The sequence below is a fragment of the Adiantum capillus-veneris genome, chromosome 2 (assembly GCF_014529385.1).
Source record: "Adiantum capillus-veneris isolate H3 chromosome 2, ASM1452938v2, whole genome shotgun sequence".
NCBI classification, from domain to species: domain Eukaryota; kingdom Viridiplantae; phylum Streptophyta; class Polypodiopsida; order Polypodiales; family Pteridaceae; genus Adiantum; species Adiantum capillus-veneris.
The window spans coordinates 101117419-101135079 of record NC_140932.1 but is presented as its reverse complement, the minus strand read 5'-3'; the positions used below and the strand labels follow the sequence as shown (position 1 = coordinate 101135079).

Below are 17661 nucleotides of genomic sequence, written 5' to 3'. Positions count from 1 at the left end.
TGTGCTTGCTATGCCCTTGGGGTAAGAAATGATGGTTGTTTAGATTACCTTGCCAAGGCATCGGGCCTCTCTGTCACCAATGATGGCCCGCAAGTAGGACATGCATTGTGCCCCGATGTGGAAAAACCTGCATACATATCATATTGTTAGAGATATGAGTGAACTAAAGGGAGAGATAGATAGAGAGAGAGGAGAAGGGGGTTACCAAAAATCTTGCCAATCCCAGGATAGTCATGCATAGTCCACATAAGGATTCCCCTCACAATGGCTTCTCTGTCCCCCTTTGCAAGTGAGACATCGAGAACAGGAATTCCTCTCCATAACTCCTCCAACTCCTCAATGGTGAGGGGCTTGAGGTAGACGCCAATATTTGACACTTTGTACTTCCCTCGCAGAAGCAAGGAAAGAAGCATATTGACCTTCTTGGTTGTCTCCCAAGGTGGAATATTGTAGTTGATGATCACCACATGCCAAGTGCTCCATGAAGTAGACTTAGTGCCAAAGGGGTTGACATTATCACTTGCTAACACAAGCCTCAAGTGTCGTGGCTCCAACCCAAACTCTGGCCATCCAGTTTCGATGTGCCTCTATGCAGGTGAATCAGCAGGGACACGCATCATTCCATCATTTGAGTGATGGTTGGTGTGCCACACAGGATCTCCATGGTAGACTTGCTTTTAAACATTTGTTGAATGTGAGGAATTAATGGAAAATGCCTCAATACCTTGCAGGGTAGGTGTGCCCCGCTCACTCCGGTCTTGGATCGTGCCTCCCCACACATGGGACATGAGATAGCATGTGCATGCTCATTGCGGTATAGAATGCAATTGTCGACGTACGCATGGACACGCTCATACTCCATTCCAAGTGCAATGACATACGATCTAGCTCATCGATGATCTGGAGGCACGTGGTAATTTTTTGGCAACATTTTCCCCATCGTGACTACAACAAATTGTGTATCGATACAATTGCTAGGAGACGGCAAGGAATAGTAGAGTGAAGAGTATATAAAAAGCCATATTTCATACTTACCCAAGGAATGCATTGACACTTGCATTTCTCCAACTGAATTTTTCTTGCAAGTTGAGGACTTCCAACGATCCCCGGAGCACCGATTACTATGCACCATCATAAAGGGGTGTTCGGGCACTCGTCATTAGTCTATCCTCCATTGCCGCTCCTTGTTGAGTGCAGGGCTGACACTCCTCCTCACACACATCACGCTCATGAGCTAGTAACTCATCACACATGTCAAACATGTGCTCATTCTCTGTCTCAAAGTGCCATTGAGATGCCATAGGAGCTGTTGAAGTAGAGCCAACGGGAGAATCACAATGTGGTGCACCCAAATCATCCAGTAGCTCTTGCCTCTGCCGTTCGGCCTTCCATGCCGGTGCACCACCACCAAACACAGACCAATGGGGCACCTCCTCAAACGATGGGTGAGTGGTGCTCTCATCTCTTCGAGCGCTTTTTCAAGGATGCCAAAGCCTGTCGTTCTCCACGTGCTCCAATGCAACACGCCTCAAGTGAGGGATTGCCCTTTTGCACTTGGCACAAGGACAAGGGAGATTTTTCTTGAGCCATCGATCGTGCTCAAGGCCTCCAGGGGGGCCATGATCATCCCAATCAATGTCCTGCACACACGATAGTTTTTCTATTTAGTCACGTGTTTTAAAAATTAAATAATTAATTAGAGAAATTTCTAAATTTTAATAAAAAACATGAAGTTAAATTCAAAGAGAATTAAGTGCAATGAGTACTAAAGTTATTTTTAAATAAAAGTGGACTTAAAAAATGCAATTAATAAACATCTAAAAGTACTACAAAATAAAATATTCATAAAAAATAAAAAATCTTCATTAAAAAACTCAAAACGCTAAGAAACAAAATAATTGATATCTAAGGGTAGAGGGGGTGGTTTGTCCCCCCCCCCCCCCCCCCCCCCCCCCCAACCTCAAATACATTTATATTTATTTGAAATGACTTATCACGGTAATACTAGCGGTAATAGGCATGATAATAGCCGCGGTAATGCTTGGCGCATAAAATAGAGAAGGAGGGCAGAGTATGCCGCATTTTGGCTGCATACCCTGCCCTCCTTCGTCTCTGCCAAACCTACATCTCTCAGCTTCCCCCCCCCCCCCCCCCCCCCCCCCCCCCCCTTCTACCCCCCCCCACCCCCCTTCTACTCCCACACCGTCACTCCCCCTCTCCTACTCCATCTCAAACACAACATCAACACATCCACACACACACAAACACACACATATGTTCGTGTCAAGGAGAAGCTCGTTGAAGGGGGTTTTTTGCGTTCGTCATTGGAAGCTCAACCTAACCGGCAACCTTGTTACAACCAAAAGTAATCACAAAACATTGCTCCTCCCCCCCCCCCCCCCCCTCTTCCCTATTGTTTTCTACTCCACAAACACACGCATATACACAAACACACACACACACACACACAAACACACATACATGCATAAACTCTAAAAATTGACGAGAAAGATAGAGATATCGTGACATACCTCGTTCATTTGAGAAATGGTTGCGTTGTTAAAATGTCTCTTTGTGCGTGGTAGGAAATATCCGCTTATTTGCAAATGTTAGATTTGTTAGGGTATCTTCGTGTTAAATTTGTTAGATTTGTGAGAGAGAGAGAGAGAGAGAGAGAGAGAGAGAGAGAGAGAGAGAGAGAGAGAGAGAGAGATAGATAAAGAGGGAGAGAAATAGAGAGAGAGGTAGAGGGAGAGGGAGAGGGAGAGAGAGAGAGAGAGAGAGAGAGAGAGAGAGAGAGCAGGGTTGCATGATTCATTATTCAACATTCATTTTATTTGTGAATAATGGTGATTAATACGTTTCAAAGATTTATTCGCCCATATTATTCGGTGCCACGTCAGCTTTGTGCAAAATAATGTTTATTGCTTACATATCCATCAAACTACTGTCAATCGATATTGTTTTGATCGATATATATTGATTGAAACAGTATTGATCAATTCTGACATAGTATAAAAAGCCTAGATTTGCGTGTTCTGGGTACAATTCCCTTCACCAAAGTGCCAATGTACCCCTGACAGAGAAAGATTAAATTGTCAACTTAAAAAATCCTTTGATATTTTTAGAAAATAAATTATTTTTAATATTAAAACATTAAAAATAATACAATTGGATAGATTTGAATCATGTATAATTCTAAAGCAATAGAAGTTATTCTTTCTCTCTATTCTTTTGGTATAAATAAATAATGCTAAGCACTAGAGGCTACATTTTTAGCTATAGTGTCTTATTGCAAATGTATAATTCTAAACATTAGAGGCTATATTCTTAGCTCTATTTGTTTTAGAATATATAAATAAATGATTTTAAGCTTTAGAGGCTATTTTTTTAGCTATAGTGTCTTAGTGCAAATAAATAATTCTAAACATTAGATGCTATACTCTTAGTTCTATTGTTTTTAGAATAGAGCAATTAAAAGATTACCAAAGGTTCTTTACATTGTAATACTTCTATACTTGGTTGTTTAAGCACGGTCTCCTACTTCTAAGTATGGATAAGATATACATGTAGGGTCTTTTGGTTGTCATGAACAAATGTTCATACCTCCATATAGACATAGAAAAGGTCCACAGTGCCTCTTGGTTGTTATGAGATGATTCTCTTACTTCCAAGTGAGGTTTAAGGTATGAAGTAGGATTCCCTTGGTTGTTATCAAGCTAATGCTCTTACCTCTAAGTGAATATGGTGGATCACCTATAGAATTCACTAGGTTGTGATAGCTCTTACCTCTCCTAGTGAATATTAGTCATGCATAATACTTAGGAGTCACATGGATGTTATCGAGCTCATGCTCTTACCTCTATGTTTATATAGAAATTAGAGACCTCATTTTTTCTAGGGTCGATTGGTTGTGTTTGAGCAGTAGCTCCTACCTCCAAGAGACATAGATAGTGGAATGTGAGATGACCCCATCGCTCATCTAGGTTATCTTGATCAAACGCTCTTTACCTCCTAGTAGCAAAGAATGTCATATCCATTGGTGATTCTCCCTAAAATATTATCCTAATACTATTCATTCATAATTTTAATTGAGAAAATTGTATCTATAACCTTTCATCTTTCTCATTACGCGATTATGGTAAAAAATTATAATCATAATGTATCTATTGATTGTATGATATATTTTGTTGAATTCATAAAGCATGGTGCAAGGAAAAGAGTGGACATATGTGGAGGAAATAGAGAAAGGCAAAACAGTTTCGTTTGTGGCATGACAACGCAACTCGCATCAAGGAACATTTATTCGGCACTAGCCCCAATGTGACAGAATGTGGAGCACCGCCTAAAGACCTATGGGTCCATTTTGTAGGGTATGTAAAGAGATGCAAACAGGCAGGAATTCTTCCTAAGAGACAGAAGGGTATGACAGGTGGATCATCTGTGAACATAGAAGAAGTGATTCACGAGTGTAGATAAAGAGGACGTGTGAGCTAACCAAGGACCTTCAATGGGAACAACCCGAACACCTCAAATTCCTTACACTTTTCCAAATGGTGCCATGGGAGGCATGGATGCATGTCTCGGGACATCCAAAAGAGCCGCTATGCCTAGGACTCTACACGCAGCATTTTCTCAACAGGACATGCTCAAATTTCATCTAAAGTGGACACAAGCCTTCATGGCTTGTGGAATCCCATTTAATGTCATAAGAAATCCTATTTTCAAAGATGCACTAATGTCAACTTCAAAAAAAGGATTCATCTATCGTGATTATAATAAAATGCAAACAGAATATGTGGACAAAGTCAAGAGCAGTACAAAAGTGATTCTTAAGCGAACAGTGCTTGGCTTTGTTCCAGCATCTGATTGTACCATAGCACTCAACGGAAGGACCAACTGTCATGGTAATTTGTCCCAAAGGTGCAATGTTTTTGGAGGGCATTGATACCTCAATAAAAAAGAAGACATCTCTCTACTTGACAAAGGTATATGAGCGAGCTATCACTCGACTGGGTGGACCGAAGAATGTGACAGCTATTGTTAAAGATAATGCTTCCAACTACAAAGGAGCGGGTTCAGCCATTATGAAAAGTACTCAGAAATTACATGGCTTAGATGTGTAGCACACACCCTAAATTTAATCCTAAAGGATATGGACAAATTATCATTCATAAAACAGGTCCTTATTGACGCCAATCATGTAGTCAAGTTTATACGGGAACATCAGTTTACATATGATTTATTTCGCTCCAAGTCTCCGAAAAAAGCACTTCAAAATTTTTGTGCCACATGATTCGCTACATCATACTATGTTTTGAATAATCTCATTGAAGTGCGAGCAGCTGCTGCAGAAACTGTTGCAGATCGTTGTTGGGAGGCTTGGCTCAGCAAGTATCCAAGCTACCACGAAGCAGCTCAAAAGTGTGTGTCATTGGTGCAATCTCCTCACTTTTGGAGGAACATTGACAAACTTGCTGGGGTTAGTAAGCCCTATGTGGAACTACTAAGGGTTGTCAACATAGATAAATTTGTCATTGGTAAGGTTTATTGGATCATGTCTGAGGTGCTACGTCAAACCAAAGAATATAACCACTACAGTGCAAGGGAGAGAACACAGATCGTGCAACTTGTGGAGAAAAGATTGGCTCAAATGCACATGCCATTGCATGGTGCTGCATTTGTCTTGGGTCCAAAGTTTCAGATGAACAGATTAGCTTCCAACAAAGAGGTAATGGGAGACTTTAGAAACGTCTGTTCGCAGTTGTTGCCAGGCGACGATGGCATGGATGCATTCCAGTAGAGGGTGAATTATGCCAATAGGGAAGGAACTTTTGGGAATCCCTAGGTTCTTAATAGCATAAAAAGGTTTTTAGGTCCAGTATGGTGGAAAGAATATCATTAGGGCCAAAAACGACTCAAAAAGGGTTGTTTGTTAATCTAAGGATTAAGGAATAGTCCAATAGTTATTTGGCACGTATACAAAAGTATGGCACTCTTGTCTCCTCTATTGTGGGTTTTGGTGGTCCTATTTTGACGGAGAACCGCTAAATGTCTTGATCACAAGGCTGAAACTGCTATATTTACGTGCTTTCGGCGAGAGAGCTCATTAAATTTGCGGCTCAAAGCAATGAAGTCTCGTCTTTTATTCTATTTTATATTTTACAAAAGCGTTGTCAAAAGATACGAAATCTATGTCAGAAGTCTCTCAAAACAAGAGCATTAATGACAAATCACCTACTTTTTTCAAAACGTATACCTTTCTCGCTCTCTAGTTTGTGAGAGGTTTTAAGTCTTTCCGTCTATAGTTTCTTTCTTCTCTAATCTCTGAGTTTCCATGGCGTCTTTTGCACGTCGCCCTTCACATAACATAACTTCTTGTGACTTTCATAATGTTAGAGAGGATGGTCTTTGGAAGTCCATATCTTTTCGTGTGAATAACTGGGTAACAATGCTTCCTTCATGCAAAGGTGTACACAAAGTGAAGAGAACTAAACGCGATAAAGTAAAAAACCATTGGAAAGGTCGTGTTCTTGCTTTCAAAGTGACCGACAATGGCTGGGTAGCTAAGGTTCAACATGTGTACATGGCCAAGGATATGGTGTTAGACTGGGAAGAACGTCCCACACTGCATTCTTACTGTAAGTACAAAAAAAAACTATTTGATATAGTGAATTTTCTTCATTATCCCATTTTTTTTCTCATTTTTTAATTCCATTCCAGATATATTTCCTTCAAGAGCTGTGGAATGGCAGCCTGTGGAGAGTCTGAGTGGGACATTCAAAGCAATGCATAAAGGGATTGCAGATGCTATGTATGCTGGCAAGCCACCTTCCTTTTACAAAACAATGGATTTGTTTGTCTATTTTGCAGAATACAAAGTTCCATCAAGAGAAGGTGCATATGGAGAACTACATCAGTTACCCGTTCCCACCATAAGTTCACTTGATTGGGAAGCTCCTGATGCATGTACTATATCAAGCTTCAAATCCAAGATCAAAGAAGACATCCTTAAAGCTATGTCTCCGGGCAGGATATCAAAAAGGATTAAAGTTCAATGGTTCTTGCCGATACATGTCTTTGTGGCATGTTTCAAAACAATGGATTTGCAGAGGACAAAGACGATGTGGCTTAATAGAAGACTTTCTATGACTGAACTGGATAATGTTCTTGGAGACGGATGGAGCACCAAACAAACTTTCCATATTGGTGACAATATTAGTTGTAGAGTAAGCCCAAATTCTATGTCTATCTCATATCAACTATGTCGTCAATCATTAGTTCTGGGCTACGACTATAGGAGATGGAGAAGCAAATTAGGTAGCTGGGTTCCTCTCGACTCTGAGGAAAATTGTCCAGAGTTTGAACTAAAGGTCACATTCCATCCACACACCAAGTATAGAAGCCTGATAGTAACAACAAATTGGAGACTAAATGATGTTAGAGAATCTCTTGAGTTTCTTGATGAAACATCTCCCGAGTATAGATTCAAAGTGGATGAAATTGTGGTGAGCACAAGGATGGAGAATTCAACCTCTTGCATCACATGCCTTCCCCCAAAAAGAGTTGTAGTTGAGCCACTTGCAAGGACTTGAAAAAACAAGTTCAATATTGTAATCATTTTGCAAATATATTTATCTTTTCTCTACTTATGTTGTTTTAAACTTACATGACATCATGATACACATTTAAGAATTGACAGTTGGTATTAAGTATTTGAAGTACAAAATTATGAATCACCAAAGGGTATATATATATGTTCATATGGACAAAATGAACAGAAGTGTACATAGCTTTTGTGGACTATTCAATCATGAAATTCCACTTTTCTTTTTGCCTGAGAGGATTCTGCATCCTCAAAGACCCTTTTCCTTTTGTGTTCAGAAGGGGGTGAAAGTTCAGGAGTGGGTGGTGGTGGTGACTTGGCAGGGGTTGGTGCTTTGGGCTCCTTAGGACTGCTGGCTGGCTTGGGTGATTTGGCAGCTTTCTTTGACAACATGAATGGTAGCTTGAAAGGCGAGCTAGGTGCCTCCCCCTTATTGTTCTTAAGTGTACGACGCTTTTGAACCTTGAATTTCAATGGTGAGTGGAATGGATGGCCCTTTGTATCTGCTCTTTTTTTTGTAGGGCTCTTAGTCGGACTCTTTCCCTTGGCATCCTTCTTAGTGGGACTCTTCCCCTTGGTAGGGATCTTCTTTTTGGTAGGACTCTTCCCCTTGGCAGGGATCTTCTTCTTGGGACTCTTCCCCTTGGCAGGACTCTTCTTGTGATCCTTTTTCTTTGTATGGATCTTTGCAGGACTTTTCTTCTTTTGATCCATTTTCTTTGCATCCAAACCTTTGGTGGCTCTACCTTTCTTTGGTGGCAAAGGAGAATCTGGATCATTTGGATTTATTGATCTTTCCAAAACCATAGAAACAGCCTTCTCTCTCACCCACGTGACCCAAGACTCTGGATAGTCATGCAACTGAAAAAATAGAAAAAGGAACTAAAGGACATGACATACATACATAAAACATCAAAATAAATACATGAACCACACTTACAGTGAGTGTAGTCATCCGGCACCTTGACTCAAGATATCTCCATGCATTTGCAAGCACCCTCCATCCACAAGATGTTGAGTCTGTCTGTAAAGGCACTTTTTGATTGTAGTACTTGAAAGCTTCTATATTGTAATCCTTATTTGTGGTACTCAGGTGACCAACAATAAGTTTGGCAGCACTGCAAGAAGACATTGAATCAAAAAGCTACTAATAGAAAACAATGGGCCATCATCAAGCATAGATTATGCTTCATACTTACAGTTTACTTTTCCCATGGATACTTGACAATGAATTCATAAATATAATATCTTTCTCCAAAAGATTGAAGATAATAAGACTCCAATGTCCTCTACAAAATTAAAAACAATTAGCTAAGAATACCACAAAATGTTAAAAGTAACATGTAAGGAGTTAAGAATTACCCTTCAACATAGGGGTATAATATGTAATTGCAGGTCAGCATGTTAAAATCATCAAAAAAACTTGAAAGGGTTCCTTGCTTGTTGAAAAGGCACTATGTCACTAGAGGGTCAAGTATGGCAATTTGCATAGCTAGAGCCTCTGGAAGATCCCTCATAATACACCTGGAAAAGGAAACACAAGCCCCAATGAGCCCCTTGTGCCTGTCTGCCATGCACATGCACTAATAATTAGCAAAGCAGCACACCTGAGACAGATATAGAGCACAGTGTCACCAAGCTCAATGTTGGGATTTACAAGCATACTTGTGTCTTGAGGGAATATGTCCAAATATGCCTCAGTATCTCCAAACAAGGAGACATCCACCACCATTTGGCCTGTGACTTTTTCATAAAGAAGAGAGTTGGATGCTCTTAAAATTTCAGCTTGCTCTTTAAGGATAGCATCCTCGGATATCATGTCTTTCTCCCTCTCAACTTCCTTTCCTGCTTTAATATCCTGGGACTTTCTTGTCTCGTACTCATGTGTAACATCCTCAATGACAACCCCAGAATCTTTCTGCTGCCTGGAAGGAGGGATGTTTAAAATTTGGAAGGCTCTAAGATCCTCACTAAGAATGAGCTCAAGAGCCTTATCAAACTTGTACCTTAGCCTTGACACAAGCACAAAATCTTTGCTCATAAGTGTGACCCTGTGAGCAAATGCAGCTGCAATGTAGCTATCATTCATAAAGTCTATGAGAAAATCCTCAGCAGCTTCCTGAAGGCACATCACAGCTTGAGATTGCCACCTTACTGAGACAAAAGTTTTGATATTCATCATGCTTACAAGTCTATCAGATATCTCCTTGACAACTCTCATGAAAGAGAGCTTTGGAATCAGTAGACAAGTAGACTTTTGTGCTTTTCTTATTTCTCTTAGGGACTTCACTTGATAATTCAATCTTTTTCTAGCATTGGGCCTCTGACGAGGTAGTGGAGGGGGTGCTTTCTCTGCATCTTTCTCAGTATCACCTATTTCTGGATCAGTTGGGGCTTGGTAGACCTTCCTTGCAGTTTGCTTAGTCCTCGCCATTTGGGTAAAAGAACACACCACGCAACAGACACGTAAGCCACAACCTTCAAGGTGTTTCTATCGCGTTGTGTGTGAGGAGAAAGGTGACAACACGACGCGATAGAAGGGTGACCCAGGCTTTGGAATAGGTTCGTATTGCGTCGTATGTGATCACCGGAACATCCAAAAAAAAATCACAAAACGCCCTGTACGGCGCAATAGAGGGCACAACCACACCTTAGAACATCACCGTATTGCGTCGTATGCGAGGTGTGAAATCTTTAAGCCGAGTAGATCCCCCGCATGACACGATGAGAGCCTCATCTGACCGTTGCAACATACGCCTATCGCGTCGTATGGGAAGCCACAAACAAAAAGACTTTCACAATGCGATAGAGGGCACACAAACACCTTAGGACATGGTGTAGAGCGAGGGTATGCGAGTTGTGAAAACATTTAATTAGCCAAGCAGCAACCCTGTACGACGCGATGAGAGGTTCACCGAGACTCTGCAACTTGCGCCTATCGCATCGTAAGGGATGCTAAGAGTGGGAAGCGGTAGGAGGTGCGCCCACATGCCCAACACTTCAGGTTGCGTCGTTTGAGAAGAAACTTGGCTTGTCTTAGTGGATGGATGACTCGAAGTGCGGGTAGTTGAGGACGACACGACGCGAATGTCAAGTATGGGAGAAAGCACAAAATGAGCACGTGACAAGGGTTTATATACATAAGACCGTCCATACGACGACCGTTGTGCGCAAGCCACGTGGCACGTGTGCATGGCTGACACGTGTCACTAACGGTCATATTTCGGATGTTATATAAAGCTTGGTCTCGAATTTTAAGAATGTTGCACGTTCACTTGTCGCATATGACGCGAGATATTATCCATTTTTGTGTAATCCTTTCGCCTCGCACGATCTCATCCTTTGCAAATTGCACATCGGTGGCCCCTATCGCTTCTTGTTTGCTTTGTTGTGGCTTTGTCTCGTACGACGTGTAGGGAAGCAGTTTCAAAGGCTGGGTCCAGCGCCTATCACGTCGTTCGGTGTTGTTTTACGGTTTGGTGTGGCTTTGTCCCGCACGACGCGTAGGGAGGCACTTCCAAAGCCTGGGTCTAGCGCGTATCGCGTGGTCCGGGGTTGTTCGTTTTGCTGTGGTTTTGTCCCGCACAACGCGTAGGGAGCAAGTTCCAAAGCTTGGGTCCAGCGTGTATCGCGTGGTTTGGGTTTGTCATTGGCACTAGTACATTAACGTTGGGCGTATATCCATACCTTGTACCTAGCTTCACCTGTCGACTTTTCCTCTACCATGATTGAAGGCCGGGAGGAGATTTTGGAGGAGAGTCCAAGTGAGAAACTATTGGTGGCTGTGATGGATGGTGGTGACATGGAGGTGTACACCAAAGCATATGAAATATTCAACCCTGTGTTTGATCTTGCAGCTTTGCTAGACCATTTGAAAGACTTCTTGGCAGAAGAATTCAAAGAGTTTGAAGAAGCAGTTGAAGGCAAGTGTTTGGTTTTAGATGGGAAGGTTTATTGTCATCTAACCTAATATACTACAAACTCAATTGAGAAGAGCAAAGTAACAAGGAGGTTTGGAAGATTTTCTAAGAAGACTTCCTTTGTTTGTCCACCTACCATTTCTTGTCAATTACATTTAAAACCTTGTAACCTTGTTCCAAAAGAAGTTGCTTTTCTTTTCTTTTTGTTCCTTAAAGTTGACATGCAAGGCAAAGCTGATGAAGTGAAAGATACAGATGAGGCAACAAATAAAAGTGTTTCCACAACTTTGCAGCTTGAGAAAAGTGAAAATCTAGAAGAGGAGGAAGTTGATGTTGCAGCTGAGGAGCAGGAGAGTGCAAATTTTGATGTTGCTCAATTTAGAGCTAGTACTGTCATTGATGAGCCAACAGATGAGGTAGAGGTATCTGAAGCTTCCCTTACTATTCCAAAACTTCCCTACTTCTTTATCAATGGGAAGGAGTATATTCCTCTCCATCATATCCAGTGTTTGCCTAATATGAGGGAGGACTACTATATTGCAACCATTTCTGAAGCTTATGAGGTGACCAAAGATTTTATTGACACAGAAGAAGAGTCAAAAGAGGAGTTTTTGGCACTTGATCTTCATACACCCAATAAAGAGTTTTTGCCTGCTCCTGATGCACTTGCTCTATGCATGAGAAGAGTGGAAGAGGAAAAACCTTCCCTCAAAGATGAGGATTTTGAGAAGAGGCTTGTTGAGCTTGGCATCCAATCTTTTGGCAGAGACTTTAAGCTGAAAAAAATTAGAAAGGAAGTTGACATAAGAGAGATGACCGGATCATGCAATCTCCTTCAAGAAAAATTCATTGCCGAAGATGAATTGCAAAAGGTGATCTCCCTACTGAAATCTTTCTTTTTTTTCAAGTTAGTTCTAATTACTCATTGTCTAATTTTGCAGATTGAACTCCTTGACAAAGACAATTTTCTTGGGAGAGCTAAAGTCTCGAGAGGGAAAGCAATAGAGGGCTCTTCAAGAATGGATGCCTCCTCTCTCATGCACTACATGCCTACATTGGATAGTGCCACCTTCTGTGCTTTCCACATGCAGTATTCTGAAGATCATGAGTTGCCAATGTTTGCACTGAAGATATTGTCACAGTTTTTAGGGTACACTCCCCTTCAAAACAATGCAAACAAGATTATGCTACTTGAGAGAGCAGCAGCACTTCGAATGTTTGGATATGCTGCAGGATTCAATGCCTCAAGAGCAGGATACTTTCTTTGATACTCTAGCTATGCAACAGTTGAGGAGACAAATGTCAACCTTCTTGGGGGCTATAAAAGAAGAAAGTTTTTGAGATATAGGGGTGACATTCCTAGAGATATAAAAAAAATAAAAAACTGATGTAAATTTGACATTTTTTTGCACCAAAATATCTTTTTTGAATTTGGATCTCTTTAAAAAGATTCAGTACAAAGTTTCAAAGTGAAGCATTAATCTCATATCTGTGGTTGAGCAGCATGGTTGTTTGATCTCATCCGTTGTAATTGCCTCCTATAGAACCAATTGAATAATTCCTTTAGTGCATTGCTCCTTCTTTGTCCACCTCCCTTTCTCGTACATTTGAAAAAAGAAGTCCTCGCTTGATAGTGAGATTTTTCCATTCCCTCAGTATTCCATGTTGCAAGGGGTCCTTGTTTTGCAAAATATGGTCCATGCAGGTATAGAATATGCTAAAAATTAAAAAAAAGTTGAACTCAATAGGATGCAAAGTAAAATACTATCCAGACTTTAGAAAGTAATTGAATACTCACCAAGTAATATGTGATGTCTTTTGCTCCCCAAGCATCTATAATAGCAGTTATTAAAAGCTTTATTGTCTTTTTAAAGTCATCTGCATAAGTAGCAGAGCTAACTTGTTGTCTCAAAACTTTCAAAAAATTGTCGAGCTTCTTCCACACTTCCATGCGTTTGTTGGCTACATCTGGTCTACTTTTGACATTGGTTGTTATAACACAAAGATCCTTCCATCAGTTCCACATAGCATCAACTTGTTTGTTGTCATGGTTACTCAAAAATCTTTTGTCTTTTGCTCCACCCCTTGAAACATCTTGCAAAACATCACCGGTTCCTTTTGAAAGAGTGGAATCTTTTTTTAGATGCACTTGACCACCATGAAAACCCATTTGAGAGAGCAAAGTCTCGCATTTTTCTATGTACTCGTCTGCAAGCTTAGTTGGCTTAATAGAATATGCATAGTCAAGATGGAGTCAAAGCAATTTGTCCAAGATTCTAATCTCTGCATGCATTGTGCATATATGTACATTTTTAAAATCTATTGTTCGAATTGGATCCCAAATCATAGAAGACGATGGGTAGTCGATGACGTTAACACTATTCCTCGATGGTGCTTTTCCAACCTCGTGTTCTGCAAGCCATCCTTTTGTTCCAGTGCTTGCCATGCAATATAGACATGGATACTTGGTATTGGCACCTCCACATACACCAAACATGCACTTTAATGCTTTTAGGTCGGCACTCAAGTGCCATTCTACAAAAAAGTCACCCATGCCATCTACACAGATTTTTTCACCTGCATTTGGGTCCTGTATAACAGAAGGGATATCGGTCTGCAAAAATAGCCATTTCAATGTATCGTGATTTTCTACTGGTATTTGAGCTGCTCCAATCCACCAAAGTTCCATTTCTGATTGAGTTTTGTGGTATGGGGAATCAATCTTACCCTGGCTATAGTCCAATGCTCTATTCATAAGGGATATGGATACTCTTTCCATGTTTTGACATTTTTGAATTTGAGCTTCATCCAATTTCAGAACAAATATAAGTTTTCCTTCACAATCTACTTCTTGCATATTATAGTATCTCACCATAGCAGATTGAACATTCTTTATACTCATCCGAATGTTATTAAAAACATTATACTCAAAAGAAGATTTTTTTTTCTGTTTTTCATATGGCATCGTTCCTTCTATATGATAGTACTCTCAAAAATGTTCGGGTATTTCTTTGTTTAATAGAGTCCTAACTTTCCCAACATTATGAGGCCTAGGCAACCCAAAAGCTTTAATCTTGTAATACTTTAAAACCTGAAACCAGGTTTTAGAGATGGCCCTGTAACCCCTTCTACTCACCCCCACTGTGTCACAAACTTCTTGCATTTGAGAAGGTTGGACCAGTAAACCCATATCTTTCAGTAAACTTTGAAATACCAATTTTTTCTGAGTTTGATTTTCAGGAAGTTTCAAAAGTTTAAGAATATCACTTTTGTTCATTACCTCATTCAAAAATCTCACCCTTTCTTGACCATTGGACATATCAAATCCTAAAAGACTAGTCACATGTTCTCTAGTAATCTTTAATCTTTTTTTTCTTTGTCCAGAACCTTCTGTTAAGTTTACTACATCTCTCATTCGTTTTACTCGTGCTTTTAATCCTATTGGAGTTTCTTTTAAAGTCCGAAGTTGGTGATTTTCTTGTTTTAGAGATGCTATTTGGTTTTCAAGTTCTAAAATTCTTGTTGCATTTGAAGACAAAACAGCTTTAATTGAGATATTGAATGTAATGTATATGATCAATGTGTAAATGAGATAACCTAGAACTATATCCTAGTAAGCCATCAACCCCATCACCAACAAATCTCATCAAATCATGAGGTGTGTGAAAAGATGGATACCTTCCAGTGCTAGGATCCGGTGGATACAAGCTCCCATCTGTCCACATATCAATGTGTTTTGTTCCCTCGTTGTGAAGTTATTGTGCTTCATTTGTAGTTGTAATTGGTCTTTGATAGACACTCCGCGTAGTAGCATATTCCTGGCTTAGCTTAATGTTCAAGTGAAACTTGCGGTTATCACTAATGGAAGATGTATTAGTCATTGTAAGTAATGAAGGAGCAGAAAGTATAATGAAAATAACGTAGCACCAGAACAAGGTGCATCAGAGAAGAAGAGAAAAAGCTCGCGAAAGGTGAGAGAAAAAAGAGAGATTCAAAAGTGGAAACAACTATTTGCCACCAAGTGAAGTAAATGAAAACAAATTTCAAGGTGAGCCACAAAGGAATGTGAAGAAAACGATATCTTTTTGAATATTTAGAGATATGTACCTAGATACGCTTTAGATTGCGTAGATATGCTTTAAATGACCAAAACGGACAAATTTGGAGCCGTTTTGACCACAAACGGCTCTACTAATTAGTAATTTAACCAACTCCTTACACAGCCCTTTTTGAGTCGTTTTTGGCCCTAATAGGAGGAGACGTAGTTGAATTACAACACGTAGCGACCAGGATGCTTTCAATCGCGGAATCTAGTGGTAGATGTGAGCGCAATTGGTCTTCTTATGATTTTGTGCACTCAAAGCGCAGAAATTTCTTAAGTCTTGCTCATTCCGTAGACCTTGTGTACTTCCTTTGTAACATGCATCTCATTCATGCACGTAGGAAGATAGCCACATGGGCGATCGAAGTACGCTTTGGAGTGCTTCAGGCTCATGAAATGGTGGCAGAACAGAGGTGTAGCGATGATGAGATGGAGTGGGAAGTGCCTTCAAAATGTTCAGATAATGAAGAGGTTGATGACCATTTGCCTGTGATAGATGGTGAAAATGTAAACATCTTTTCATGTTAATATATCTACTCTATCTCACTGTAGCTCACTATTGAGCTATACATCTCACTTTTTTGAATTAAGAGCAACATGCACACCTTTGGACATCTTAAACAAAATGACATCTACAAACCAAATTCTCAACAAAGTCATCAATTAGAAACTCCAAAAAGAATTCATTGCCATAAACATAGAGAGAATCCGATGCATCTTAAAAAAGGGCGGGGTAATTTGCCATTTCCAACTATAGCCTACAATGTCTTTAAGAAACTGTGATATCCATTGCTTCTTCAAGATCTGCGTTCAATGCTTCCTCAAGCATATCCACCGTTTCTTGAATATCTACCTCATGACTTGGTCCTGCCTCCTCAGGAAGGGGAGAGAGAGGACCATATCGCGCTTCATATCTGGTAAGTTTTTTGGATAAAACAAATACTTCTACTTCTTTGGCTGCCAACTTCTCTTGTCGCGATAGAACACTCTCTCCTTGGTTGGCTAGTGTAGCCCCCTGAGACACGATATTAACAATTTGTTCATGCTCTTTTGGTAGGAGCACCATTGGCCTCTTTCGTGCCGGTGAATCTGCCTCCCCACGACGTGCTTGTGTCCTTTCCTTAGCTCTTCCAAGTCCGACGCCAGCATTGAAAGGAAGATCTGTCCAAAGACGCGCTTCTTCATTATATCTTACATGAAAACTTGTTGGATGAAGTACATGGCAACTTGATTATTATTAGTAGGTAGATTTTACTCCTTTTGGATGAAGCATAGAAGCAACAAAATTGCAAGCCCTTTGTGTTGCAAATCTGAGATTTTCAATGGTGTCGTTGCCTTGGCACAACCTGACCTTCTGAACAATACATCTTTCACAAAAAAAAGGAGGGATAACACTTGCGTACGTCCTCCAATTTCATTTGTTTGCCCTCGATACCCTCAGGCTCCATGACCTCAACAAAGAATGCAGAGAGGTCTTGAGCCCCGTAATGCAGGTTGTCCTCTCTGAGGATGCGTTGAGACTCCTTGTGGTCAATCTCACCGCAGTCGACATTGGGAGGAGCGTATGGGGCTGCCATTTCCTGTCGAATCACACGATAATAAAATATTAGATTGAAATGATAGATAGACATCAATTAAAAAACTACAATCGATGGTACAATCAATGTTCAACATACACAATTTTAAATGTCACATCTCTCTCATCACTTTGACAACACCAATGTAATAAAATAGCATGAAATTTCAAGCCAATGGACATGAGACAAGACAAAACTGTTTCATTGCAAAGTATAAACACATTCTTAAATTACAAGGTATGATTTCAATCATTGGATGGCCTCAAGCTTGCACTATCTAGGAGCGTGGGACCAACACGCTTAATGCCTTGTAACATGCTGAGGAGATCATGTGAGGACTTGCGTTGGGTGGGATTGGGAGATACACAAGTGCACAGGACTTTTTGAAAGAGTCTAAGGAAATCGATATAATTAGTGTCATCATCCTTGGGTAAATATTTTAGGAGTTCTTGAATG

General features: G+C 40.4%; 1 pseudogene; it reads left to right on the top strand.

The window, feature by feature from the left end:
• The first annotated feature begins 4606 nt into the window (after positions 1-4606).
• Positions 4607-16156, top strand: LOC147463286 (uncharacterized; annotated as a pseudogene).
• The last annotated feature ends 1505 nt before the right edge of the window (positions 16157-17661 follow it).